Genomic DNA, 14,138 nt, shown 5'->3' with positions numbered 1-14,138 from the left:
CTATGCCAGTGCCTGGCAAACACAGAAGTGGATGCTCACACTCAGCTATTGAATGTGTACTTTCAAAGTGATTTTCTATAAAGTTCTGTGTTGTAGAAATTTTTTAGTGCCAATCTGGTGTTTCTACCCAGCCTTTGTTCCCAGATAAAAGACAGACACACAGCCCTTATCTTTCTAGTAAGCACAAGAGCTGGGCAGATATCTACTTTCTGTGCTATTAGAATTTACTTTCCTACCAATACCCCCAACTATTAATTATTATGATTCATCTGAGCTGCTTTTAACTGCAATTGGCCAGGTTTTTACCTAACCCACGATGGTTTCTTCTTCTCCTGCACCTTCTTCTACTCCACAAACCCACCTGGTTCCCATCTGACCTCAAACCCAGGAATCTTAAACCCCACCTATGTCTGTTTTTCTCAGATATTGGTCATCACTTCCTTATTTACCAATCCGAAATAACTTAGAGGCAAAGTCACATAGCATCACTTGAGTCCTAGTGTGAGCTCCAGGTCTTGGAAGCCCACAATTAGCATTACAATACACACAGCAAGACCAAATCTCAACAGTTCTGTAACAGTGATAGTTAACTATCACAAATTATGCTTAGAAAAAAATTAAGAATGGCTATTCTCATTGTTTTGAGAATATTAGAATTGATTAAATTCCAAATTGATCAGGTAAAAGAACCTGACACTAACGCATAAAGTTTTCCTGTTAAAACAAATATTATATGCAATTCAATATTTATTCATAATAAACCTATACAACAAATGTATAAATCTTCACAAATAGAAATTTATGTTCAGCCTTACAAAGCACTGTAGAGAAAACAAATAGAACATTTTCTAGTGTGTTTACCTGCCAAGAGAAATATTCTTCTAGGACTTTGTATATAATGTCTTCTATAGTTATTATAATAAGGATTATTAAATATAATGTAATTGATTACTGTTGTGATTGAGTGAAAACTGCTATTATAACTTTCTTAATGTTAATCTGTAATTATATATTGTGATATAAAAGATAAGTTCACTACAACTTCCCTCTCCCTACTCTTGGGCCTTTCATCTAAAGTCCCCCCATATGAGTACTCAGAGTCTCTCAACTCCCAGGTCTCTGATTTATTCTAGAGGGTCTGCCCTTCTCCTACCTGTTTCCAGTCTTTCTGTTGGTCCTCAGGAGTTCTCTCCTGTCCCCTTCTAATACTTGATTATGTTACCCTTTCCCCATCCCTCTTCCTTCTTCCACACAGGTCCCTCTCTCCCTATGCCTCTCATGATTATTTTCTTCCCTCTTTTAGGTGGGCTCAAAGCATCCTCACTTGGACTTCTTGCATGCTAAAATTCTTTATTTGTTTTGATTTTTTTGTTTGTTGTTTCACACACACACACACACACACACACACACACACACACACACACATAATTTTATTTAATCTTTTATTTTAAACTCGAGATTTTATCCCCCTCCAAGTCCACCCTCTGACTGATCCCTATCCTATACATCCTCCCCACACCCATGTTTCCAGGAAGTTTTCCCCACCGCTACATCCCTTGCCCAACACACCTCTAAACCCCCTGAGGCCTCTAGTCTCTTAGGGCATCTTCTCTGACTGAACACACACCCAGTAGTCCTCTGCTGAATATTTATTGGAGGCCTCATATTAGCTGATGTGTGCTGCCTTGTTGGTGGTCCAGTGCCTAAAAAATCTTGGGGTCCAGGTTAATTGAGACTGTTGGTCCTCCTACAGGGTCACCCTTCTCCTCAGCTTCTTCCAACTTTTCCCTAATTTGACCACAGGGGTCATCTGCTTCTGTCCATTGGTTGGGTGTAAATATTTGCATCTAACTCTTTCAGCTGCTTGTAGGATTTTTCAGGGGTCTCTTTTGGGAGCACTCTTTAACCTCAATAATAATGTAAGGTTTGGGGCCTCCCCTTGTGCTTTATCCCACTTTGGACATTTCCCTGGATCTCCTTTTCTTTGGTCTATTCTCTGTTTTTGTTCCTGCTGTTCTTTCAGATGGGAAAAATTATGGGTCAGAGTATTGACTTTGGGATGGCAACCCCACACAACTCTGCTAGAGGTGGGCATTCCAAGTTCCCTCTTCTTGCTATAGAGGATTTCAGCTAAGTTCACTCCCTTTGAGTTCTGAGAGTTGCTCACCTCTCAGTTCTCTGGCATATTCTGGAGTGTCCCCCACCCCCACTTCATGAGGTTGCCTGTTTCCATTCTTTCTGCTGGTCCATGGGTCTTGAGTTCTTTCTATCACCTGATACCTAATCATGTTCTTCTACCCCCTCAATCCCCTTTGCCATCCAGGTCCCTACCTCCCTTGCCCCTTGCTTTCTTCTCCCTCACAAGAGGGATTGAGGCATTCTCACTTGGGCCCTCAATCTTGTTGAGCTTTATGAGTTCTGTGGACTATATATTGGATATTCTGTACTAATTTGTTTGTCTAATATCCACTTATAAATGAGTATATATCATGCATGTTGTTTTGGGTGTGAGTTACCTCACTTAGGATATTTTCTAGTTCCATCCATTTCTCTGCAATATTCAGGATGTCCCTGTTCTTAATAGCTGAGTAGTGTTCAATTTTGGAAATGAACCACATTTTCTGTACCTATTCTTTTGTCAGGGGACATCTGGGTTATTACCAGTTTCTGACAATCACAAACAAGGCAGCCATGAACATAGTGGAACATGTGTCCCTGTGGCATGGTAGGGCATCTTTTGTATATATCCCAAAGAGTGGTATTACTGGGTCTTAAGGTAGATCTACATCCAATTTTCTGAGGAACCTCTAGATTGATTTCCAGTTTGCAATCACATCATAAGTGGAAATGCGTTCCTCTTTCTCCATGTCCTCATTAACATGTGCTGTCACCAGAGTTTTTGATCTTAGCCATTCAGATTGGTGTATGGTGCAATCTCAGGGTCGCTTTGAATTGCATTTCTCTGATCACTAAGGACTGAAAATTTCTTTTGCTGCTTTTCTGATCTTAGAAATTCCTCTGTTGTGAAGGTGGTGAGCTTCTTGAATTCTTTATTTATTTTGGATATTTGCCCTCTATTGGATGTGGGGTTAGTGGAGATGTTTTTTTTCCCAATCAGTGAGTTGCAGATTTGTCCAATTGACTAAAACCTTTGAATTACAGAAGCTTTACAATTTCATGAGTTCCCATTTATCAATTCTTCATCCTAGAGCATGAGCCAATGAAGGTCTATTTAGGAAATTCCCTCCTTTGCCAATGAGTTCAAGGCTCTTTTCCACTTTCTCTTCTATTAGATTCAGGTATCTGGTTTTATGTTGAGGTCCTTGATGCACTTGTACTTTAGATTTGTGCAAGGTGACAAATATGGGTCTTTTTTCATTTTCTACATACAGACATCCAGTTAGACCAGCACCATTTATTGAAGATGCTTTTTTTTTTTTCCATTCTATACTTCTTCTTTTTTTTTTTTTTTTTTTCAAAGATCAAGTATGCCTATGTTTGTGGTTTTATTTCTGGGTCTTCAATTCTATTTTATTGATCAACATGTCTGTCTCTGTACCAATACCATACAGTTTTTATATTTAGTATACCTGGTGTTATGTTGCGGTCCATTATCCACTTGGATTTGATCTTTGTTCAAGGTGACAAATATGGATCTATTTTAATTTTTCTACCTGCTGATTGCCAGTTGTTGTCAACCTCAACAAGAAAAAATAGGGGCTCAAGTGAAGAGATGGAGTTTCCATCCCACAGTCAAAAACACTGACTGTTTCTGCCTAAAAGAAAGGCAGGGACAAAAATGGAGAAAAGACCAGTGGAAAATGGAAAAGAAATGGAAAGAAGGTCTAGTGACTGGCCCAACTTTGGAGCCATATCAAGGGAAGGCTCCAATACTTGACATTATTACTGACACTATGGTATGCTTACAGACAGGAACCTAGCATGTCTGTCATCTTATTTGCCCAACAAGGAGCTGAGTAAGACAGATGCAGATATTTATACACAGCAAATGGACTGAAGTCTGGGACCCCTATTTTTGAGTTAGGGAAAGACTAGAAGAAACTGAGAAGGAGGATTACCCAATAGGAAGACCTACAATCTCAACTACCCCAGATTCCCTGAGGTCTCTCAGACACTGAGCCACCAAGCAGGCAACCTACACTAGCTGGTCCAAGGGTGCCACACCTATACAACAGAGGACTGACTGGTCTAGCCTCAGTGAGAGATGCACATAACCTTCTAGAGACTTAGGGCTCAGGGAGTGTGAAAGTCTGGTGTAGGAATGGGGTGGGGTCCTGGAGACATTCTCTTGGACACAGGGATAGGAATGGGATGAGGAACTGTGGGAGGACAGACAGGAAGGGGTAATGAGCACACTGAAAAAATTAAAATAAAAGTCACAAAAGAAACAAACAAAATGGGAGAGAAAAGTTCACAATAAAAGACAGAGATATATTATAACAATAGTTAAACATTGTGTCAATGTCCTGCAGAGGTAAGTTATCAGCATTTCAAAGATTTCCACACCCAATGTACAAGATTATCTGGAGTGGCTAAGACCAAATCCTCAGTAGACAACACATGTTGGAAAGGATATGGAGAAAGAGGAACACTCTTCCATTGCTGGTGGGATTGCAAACGGATACAATTCCTCTGTAAATCAATCTGGAGGTTCCTTAGAATACTGGAAATAGATCTACCTAAAGAACCAGCTATACCACTCTTGGGAATATATCCAAAAGATGCCCAACCATGCCACAAGGTAATGTGTTCCACTATGTTCATAACTGCCTTATTTGTGATAGCCAGAAGCTGGAAACAACCTAGATGTTCCAAGACAGACGAATGGATACAGAAAATGTGTTTCATGTATGCAGTGTAATGCCACTCACCTATTAAGAATGAGGACATCATATACAGAGAAACCCCATCTCGAAAGACCAAAAAAAAAAAATAATAAAATAAAAAAGAATGAGGACATCCTGGGTTATGCAAGCAAATGAATGGAATTGGATAATATCATCCTGAGTGAAGTAACTCAGACCCAAAATAAAGTGAATGGTATGTACTCATCAATAAGTGGATATTAGCCAAAAAAAAAAAAAAAAAAAAAAACAGAAAAAGAAAAGAAAAGAACACCTAAGATACAGTCCACGGAACTCAAAAAGGTCAACAAGCTGAAGTGCTCAACTGAGGATGCCTCAGTCCTACTTGGGAGAGAGAAGGAAATATCACATTATCTTAAGAAGCCAATTAGTTTAGAAATAATCTACTTAATAATGGCTTTTAAAACATCATGTAAAAGGAACACCTGCTTTCCAACTTTTACTTGGATCACATTAAAAATTAAGTAAAATGGTAAGACATATAATTTATTTAAATTGAACTAACAATTCTTATTTTAAAATAATGTTACCAGAATTCAAAACAATGAATAGATGGTAGAGGTAGAAAGATCAGAAATTCAGTGTCAATTTGGCCAACAAATAGGTGAGAAACAATGTAGTTTGGCAAGTAGATCAGTATAAGTTTAGTTAAACTTTGAGACATTGAAAATGAAATTCTGTGAAGGAGCTTGAGTGATATTAAAGTTAAAGAGAGGGAAGATTTTGGCAATGAATTTATAATGGTTCAGGAGATTAATGCTACACAGGAAAAAAATTTGACTTTATAGCTACATGTTAGGAGAGGTTCCCTGAGAGGAACCTTTTCCTGAAATGTGGTATTCTCTCCATGCTTTGCTCAGTCTGCTTTCAAATACAACTCAAGACTACATGCCCAATACTGGCATGTAATACAGTGGGTGTGACCTGACCATCTCAATCATTCATCCAGAAAATTTGTTACAGGCTTATCTACAAGAAATCCAATTAATAAATTTCTTCATTTGAGGTTCCTTCTTCCCGTGATTTGCAGTTGAGGCCAAGTTGCTCATAAAACAAACAAATATAGACAAACAAACAAACTCTCTAGTGAATGCAGTGACTGTGGTGAATTTTAGAGTGGATGACAGTGTTTCCCATTATGAGGTTAGCATGTCTTAATGGAAGTCCACCCAGGCTAAAGAATTATCACTTGACTACAAATTATCTCCTAAGGCTCACATGTTTGAACACTTGGTTTTAAGATAGTGATATTAATTGCAAGCACACATAATCCTTAATAGTTGGGAAGACTAGACAGACTAAGTGAGTCCCTGCAGGGCGGGATTTGAGGTTACATCCTAGAGCAGTTTTAGTCTTGACTCTACTTCCTGTACCACCAAGATATTAGTAGATATTAGTATGAAGCTGTCCTGTCGGGTGTTCCTCTTGCTATTGACCTCTGCCACTATACCTTGTTTAATATAATGGATTATTTTCCCTCAGATTACATACCAAACTCTGTTTAATTAAGCTGTTTCTGATAGGTATTTGTCACAGTCGGAGGAAAAGTAATTAAAACATTATACAGTATCCAAAAATGTGTTATTACCAACATTTCATTTTATGCCAGCAGCTTCAAATTTCAAATTTCTCTCAAGTGCATTTTGTTTCTATAAACATTTACAAACTCTTTACTTATTAATGTATGTTCAAAAGTGGATATTATCAGTTTGGCACTAAAGTCACATTCCAAAATTGTAAGCATTACAATTTGGAAAGCCTAATGCGAAATTTTAGTTTTTATATAATTAGTGAACTTCTCAAGTATGAAAGGTATAATGTCAGAAAAAATCTAAATCAGTGAATAATTTCACAATCAAATTAACAAATTTAACATCAATTTACAATTTTCATTCTAAACTCTTGAAAGTCTGGATTCTTAGTAAAAATTTGGGGGCTTATTTATAGGACTAAAAATATTTTTAAATATGGTATAGATTTCAGTTCAAATTGGAAAAAAAATTATGGTTTCTAATCCATAACGTACACAATGAACTTTATAGCTTGCCATATCTATGGAAGTAAATAACTTAATTACCTATAAACATAAAATAATAGATTTCTATATGTTAGTTTTATTTATGAAATAATGCATATTATTTCAGTTAAATGCATATTTTAATAATAATGCATATTACCTCAATAAATATGTAAGAAACAAATGGATTGCATAATAAAATATAGATGTTTTAAAACATACACTGATAAGATGTTAGGATAAATATAAAGACAACACTTTGATAAATATTCCAGCATCTTCCACACCATTTGGATTGGGCTTCATTTCAAGTAACTTCTATCACAAGCAGCACTCTGAAATTCAAGAAGAATCCTAGCTAACTCATACCAATGGAACTTCTATCAGAGTATTTCAGAGGTACTTTTTAGCCACATATCTTTATTAGTAGTCAATTTTAATGATACTTTTTTGATAAACTAGTATATATGAAATTATGTGATTATAAATTTAAGTCTCAAGTTCCTTATTATTAATGAAACTAAACTTTATGAACCTAAATGAAACTAAAAGAATCTCTTAGCTAAAACATTATATTTATATGGAGTAAGCATCAAATATTATGTCCTGATTTCTATCTATCCATACCTATATAAACATAAATATTAAGGAAAAATAGTATACATGGCTATTAAGTTACATTGTGAACTTGATTTAGAATCTCTGAGTCTTAGATATGTGCTTCTTCAGACTCTCTTACCTCTGGCCACATCACTGTTACAAGCTTCTCTCTTTTGACTTCATTTTCATTTTCATGTGTCTTCCTCTTCACCATCGGTTGTAAGTGTGCTGGCTTTTTGCTTTGTCGTCTGCAGTATAGGACAAAAAAAAATCTCTCGGCTTAAGCCCAATCACATAAATCTAGTTCTAAACCAATTAATGACAGAGAACTGAAGCAGGGCTTTTTTTGCCTGCTGCATTCGAACTCTGCTTCTGCCTAAAAGATTTTGCTTCATAGTTCTATGAACCACCTGAGTCTTTTAAACGCTGACAGGCAATATATTAAATAACGTCTGGCCAAGCTTATATGACAGTTAAAATCAAACATCTGTCTCTGGAGAGAAAGAACTTTTAGATTGAATCTTCTAAAACTCTTCATATGTAGTCATTTCAAATAGAGTATCAAAAACAAGTTTGGCATTCTTCATAACTGTGCTACTCTTTTGATTTCTCTTGTATATTTTTTAACAGTCCTTTGGTTACTTTTACTCTCTCTCTCTCTCTCTCTCTCTCTCTCTCTCTCTCTCTCTCTCTCTCTGTGTGTGTGTGTGTGTGTGTGTGTGTTTGTGTGTGTGTGCATATGAACCACAGTGCACACATATAGAAGTTTTAGGTTAGACTGCAGTAGTAATTTTTCTTTCTCTGGTAAACATAGGTTGCTAAGATTTTTAGCAGGATTCTCTACATCTGAAGTAGTTCACCATCCATGTTTACATAGCCTGTATATTAATATAATCATAAAAAAGGAATCTTCCCGAATGCAGGTTTATGTTTTAACAAAATGAATATGTAATATGATGAAAATAAATTAAGCAGCTTGGGTTGTTAGCAGAGTTATCACAGCAAAGCCAGTAGATTTTGTTTCCCTGGCTATACAACACAACTACAGGCAGGAGAAACAGTATACAGATGATACCAAGGGAATATATCAGAGTGATCTCATTCTAAGAAGGAATCAAAAACAAACAAATGAGTCAATGAATCAGGTAAGTTCAGTAAGTAGATAAAATCGTTCCTGTCATCATAGTTCAGAAGAAAAAGATATTTAGTTTGTATCTCATTTTTATGTTTTCCTTCTAGTGTTACAACACAACATGCAATTTTAGAGTACATAATAATGCATTTTAACATTAAATAACATTTTACTAAAGACAAATTTGTTTGCCCTTTCACTTCTTATTTTAGCAAAGAAAAGAATTTTTTATTGAAACTCTAACGGATGGAGAAGGTGATGTTTCTGAATTTCAGATCTAGGCTAATATTAAAACATGTAGAAAATGAGAAATGAGAAATGTGTCCACACATGTATCTTTCCTATTCCACATTCAGCTAAAATGAAGGCATGTCAGACATGGAGTACATCTATGTGCAGTGATGGATAGCTCATGCTAGAAAAGCTACAGAGGCAGGGTCATTAGGGAGATGAATGAAGGTATCATGAAGGAGAGGCACACATATCTGCTAATGGGAAGGTCACACAGCAAACATTAACAATCAGGAGCATTAATACATTTGCCCACACAGATGCTTTTTCAGTACCGACTCTTGACAGGTACAACCAGGCTCCCATATGTCTCTGGCTGAACCTCTGGGACAGTTTTAGTTCAGTACACAAATATGTCCACAGATTTGCTATAAGATGATAGAAGCAACTGAGCAAAAGTCCTTGCTTTTTATGTTTTATATACATTAGAGCAAATCTTCCCTGAGTTGACAAATGTAATGTAGAGGCTTGTTTATAAAGCTCTGTGCCACAGCGCATGTGTGTGGGAGTTACACTTCCTTCGTCAGCAATTCTTGCATGAGAATAAATGTAAAACTCGTCTCATACTTGATTTTAAGTGGTACAACTCACAATTAGCAATTAATGTGCCTATACGTAAGAGGCAACAGGCAAAATAAACAGCCAAAGAGAATTAGAAAAATGATTAAGATTACAACTATCATAATTCTTAGCTCATTAATTCATTTGGGAGTTCTGGCATTCTCTATACCAGGAATTAAGAAAAAATACCAGAAGAAAAGTTCAAGGGATATTCAATGGATACTGGATAGTCAATGAATACTGAGGTACTTATACATAAAACACAGAAGAATTCTCTAGGAAAGACTCAATTTCACAAAAGAATTCTCTAGGAAAGACTTAGTTTCCATCAAATAAGAGGGCTTCAGATATCATTTTGGTGGAAGACAGGGTAACCACCTGCCTCTCAGTAAGACTAAGTTTATGTAGATATTTCCTTCATTAATACATTCATGGCTCACTCCTAACATCTCAGCAAGTTTCTGTAGGCATATATGAGAAGAAGTGATTGTGGTTAATGCAGTGTTTTAGAAGATATTTCCCAGTTATGGAAACACTGAGTACATAATGATAACTAAATTGATGACACTTGGATTGTGATAGATATGCCGATTGATCACACATTCACTTTGTACTATGCTTATTAATGATAAAGATATGCAAATGATTCTTTTATATGCTCAAACTAAGTGAGAATTAAATTATCACCACTCTTCTGTAAACCATATATATATATATATATATATATATATATATATATATATATATATATATGAGTTCATCAAATTTACTTTGAGGAACTTTTCTTAATTTAGCCTTTCTATGAATGTACTGGTTGGTTAGAAACAGTATGTTTTAAAGAATGTTGAGTAAAGAGGCTTTAAGGTTGGCAAGAAATCTGAAGAGCATAGAGTGATAAAAATAGTGAAAATGACTTTTGTTGAAAACTTTTTTCACTGAGAAATATTCAAAGAAAATCTCTACACGAGTTTAACATCAAGAATGTTCCTGCTATGAGTATAGAAAAACATACAATGAGTGACCAATGGCATGAGTGGCTGAGAATGTTAGGGGTAGAGATAAGAGGATAAAGAGTTACAAATGTAGAATGGAGATCAAACTCCAAGCCACTTAAGACACTCTGGAAGGCAGCTCAGCATGGAGGACCCATTTATGCTTGGGTATTCCTGGCAAGCCAGCAATATGTACAATGGGATAGCCATGCATCCAGGACGAATACAGCCGACACTTGGACACTTGATATGATCAAAGGTTTTAAAATAAAATAAAAATTTATCTTCTAGGAACTAAAATATCTTGGCGTAAAACTGAGTATGCAGAGTTGTTTTACTAAATGTGTGAGCACATTTAGTAATCCTTCAGTGCGCCTTCCTAGTGAGGTTATTCAAGATGTTCTGTCTGTTATCATTTTCTTTGCTAAAACAGCCCACATTTTTGATGCTCAGTCAGATCAAGTTCTAATGTGACACTCTTCTATTGAAAGTCAATAAATAACACAGAGAACTACTTATTAATATCTTTTACATGATAGACATTACATCTTAAACAGAGATATTGGCCTACTTATGGCATATTTATAAAGAGATATTTTGGATATGTTATTCATAAACATTATTCAGCCAGAAGAAACAAAATGTTTAACAAATTAATGAAGTTAATATTTAAGGAGAAAAAAATAAAAATCCATTATTTAATGCATCTTAATGATAATTTTTAATAAAATACAAAAATATAATATACTTGAAGAAAACAAGATATTTATAGATCTATTAAAAGTAAACAGATACGTACTCAAAAGTAGTTACAGAGGTCACTTAGAGTGAATGAAGAATATTAACTTCTGGTTATGGATATGGAGGGTATTTAAGGAATTATTTTATGAATGAATATAACATTCCTTGCAGAATTTTAATAAAAGTGTCATCATAAAGAAAGGAGGTAAGAAATCATAGAAAAATGGACAAATTCCTTTTGGGTTTCAATAGGCTAATTTTTTCAAACATATGCTCTTATGATAAATAAAGCAAAATATTGAGTCAAAGTTTTGTGGAATTTACTATAGAAGATTCAAACAAGATACCCTACTGTCATAGTACATGCCACTCTTTATACCTAATTTTAATTATTTACAGTAATTAAATTTAATGATTTAGCAACTATTTTATTAAAATTATTTTAATATCATCAACATAATTAATTATCTAGGATTAAATCTCTTTTAGGATTTTAGAATTTTAGATTTTAGGATAAAGTTTTTTAGGATTTTATATACATACTCTCACACACAGTAACAAACATATCTAATATATGTGTGTATGTATATATACACATATGTATGTGTGTATGTGTGTATATGTATGTATGTGTATTAAATAGCAATTTAAAATGAGGACCTAAATTTGGAGAATGTTGCATGCTATATGAGAGATTTCGAAGAAAAATAATACATTTTTAAAAAGTAAAAAGTAAGTTTAAACAAATTTAATAGTAAATTTAAAAAATCTCCAAATTTTAAAAATTATAACATTTACATGCTTTTAATCCCAGCATTGGGAAAATTGGGGTTGAAGAACCCCTGTTTGTCTCCAGTCTGGTTTACATCTCAAAGTTTAAACAAAGAGAAAAAGAAACTACACCGCATCTATTAGAAAATAGTATAATTTGGCAAAATTATATTTTCTTAACATATATACTTGTCAGAAGTATTTGAACACACTTGAATATATTTTTTGTCAAAATGTAACCTTTTAAGTCCTAAATATTTGTAGCTCATGTTTTATACAAACTAATATGCCAACTCTAATAAATCATGTGGTGGTTTGATAAGATGAACCTCATAGACTCACGCTTTTGAATGCTTACCCATAGGGAATGGCACTATTAGAAGGTGTGGCTTTGTTGGAGTGGTAGTGATCGTGGAGGAAGTGTGTCACTGGGTGGGCTTTGAGGTCATGCACGCTGTAGCTATGCCCTTTTTAGGATATAGTCTCCTTCTGATTCCTAAGATGAAGGAATAGAACTCCCAGTTCCATAAGCACTATGTCTGCCTGCATCCTGCCATGGTTCCTAACATGATGGTAATAGACTAAATCTCTAAATCTGTACTTCAGCCCCAATTAAATGTTTTCCTTTATAAGATTTGCCTTGGTTATGGTGTGTCTTCACAGCAATAAGACTCTAAGACACATATCATTACTGATAATATTTTTTCTAAATAAGCTTTTATATTTCTTACTGTAGTAGTGGGTTATCGATTAAAGGAATTTATTATAACTTAGTTTTTACTTTGTTTGGTGAACAGGATGTCATGTGAAGTAAAAAAGGTGACAAGCTCACAAATGTTAAAGGAATTTGTAGGATTCAGAACCTTGATAGTCATATTGTCTGATTATATTTACATGTGAATTTCAAAATGGCTATGTCTATACACACAATGAAAGCTGTTGATTACCAAGGAAGAGGAGAAGGAGGAATGTAAAACATATCATTGTGTAGGATTATCTTTCAGTGTTGTAAGAGTTAGAAACATATTGAAATTTGATGTTTGTGGGAGTCCCACCAATTTGTGACTGTATTAATAAAACCAAAGTATATGAGTTTACATGTTCATGAACATCACTTTCAAACAAATGGCTTACCAATGCAATCATTTCCTTCAAAAAAGTTATATTTATTCTGATCTGTAGGTAGTAGTGAGATAGTATTCACTCTGGGATTTTCTTACTGTTGATGTTTGTAATCTTACTTTTCCTCCCAATCACTTCTTACAAACATTGCTGTTTATTGATCCACATTACCCCACGACTTTTGAGGGGCAATGTCCTTCTCAGTTTTTACTTTAGCCTTAAATGCAGTAAAACTGCCACACTGATGGGTTATGCATCTTTTCTGTTCATATTTAAAATTTTTTCATACTTATATTGATCATATTCCTTCCCTTCTACCATCTCTTCCTAGATGCTCATTTCTTCCCTGTGCTCACATCTTCCCATTTAGTTTTTTCTCTGCTTTCTTTCTTAAAAAAGAGAAACAAATAAACAAACACAAAAACAAAGAAAAGAAACCAAAGGAACAAAGAACAACCATAAGACAAAACCATATATTGCTAAAAAGGTGTGTAAAATAAAGTGAAAATATATTTTTCATTTAAAATATCCCATATATTTTTTATAATATTTCTGTTCTCTCACCTCTAAATTATATCCCAAATCCTTCACCCCTCCCTAGCCACCTAATTTCTTCATGCTCTTCATGTTCTTTTTTTTTTTTTTTCCCTCTTTACATCTTAAAGTGGGGCCGGGTACAACAAGAACAACAATAGCAAAAATCAAAACAAAATGATGAAGACAGAAAAACTAAAACAAGGAAAATCAATACTAAAAAAAATTTAAAAAACAAAAATATCAACAATGATGACAAAATCATGGATGACATTTATGTTGTCCAGCTCATCCTAAGCATGATTCCTGCCCTGAAATGTAATTACATGCTGAGTTATAGTTACTTTCTCTTTCTTCCTTTCTTCCTCTTCCTTTCTTCCTTCCTTTCTTCCTTTCTTTCTTTCTTTCTTTCTTTCTTTCTTTCTTTCTTTCTTTCTTTCTTTCTTTCTTTCTTTCTTTCTTTCTTTCTTCCTTCCTTTCTTCCCTTCCTT

The sequence above is a fragment of the Mus pahari genome, chromosome 22 (genome assembly GCF_900095145.1).
Source record: "Mus pahari chromosome 22, PAHARI_EIJ_v1.1, whole genome shotgun sequence".
In the NCBI taxonomy this organism is placed as follows: Eukaryota; Metazoa; Chordata; class Mammalia; order Rodentia; family Muridae; genus Mus; species Mus pahari.
The sequence above is the reverse complement of the archived record's forward strand: the minus strand, read 5'-3'. Positions refer to the sequence as shown.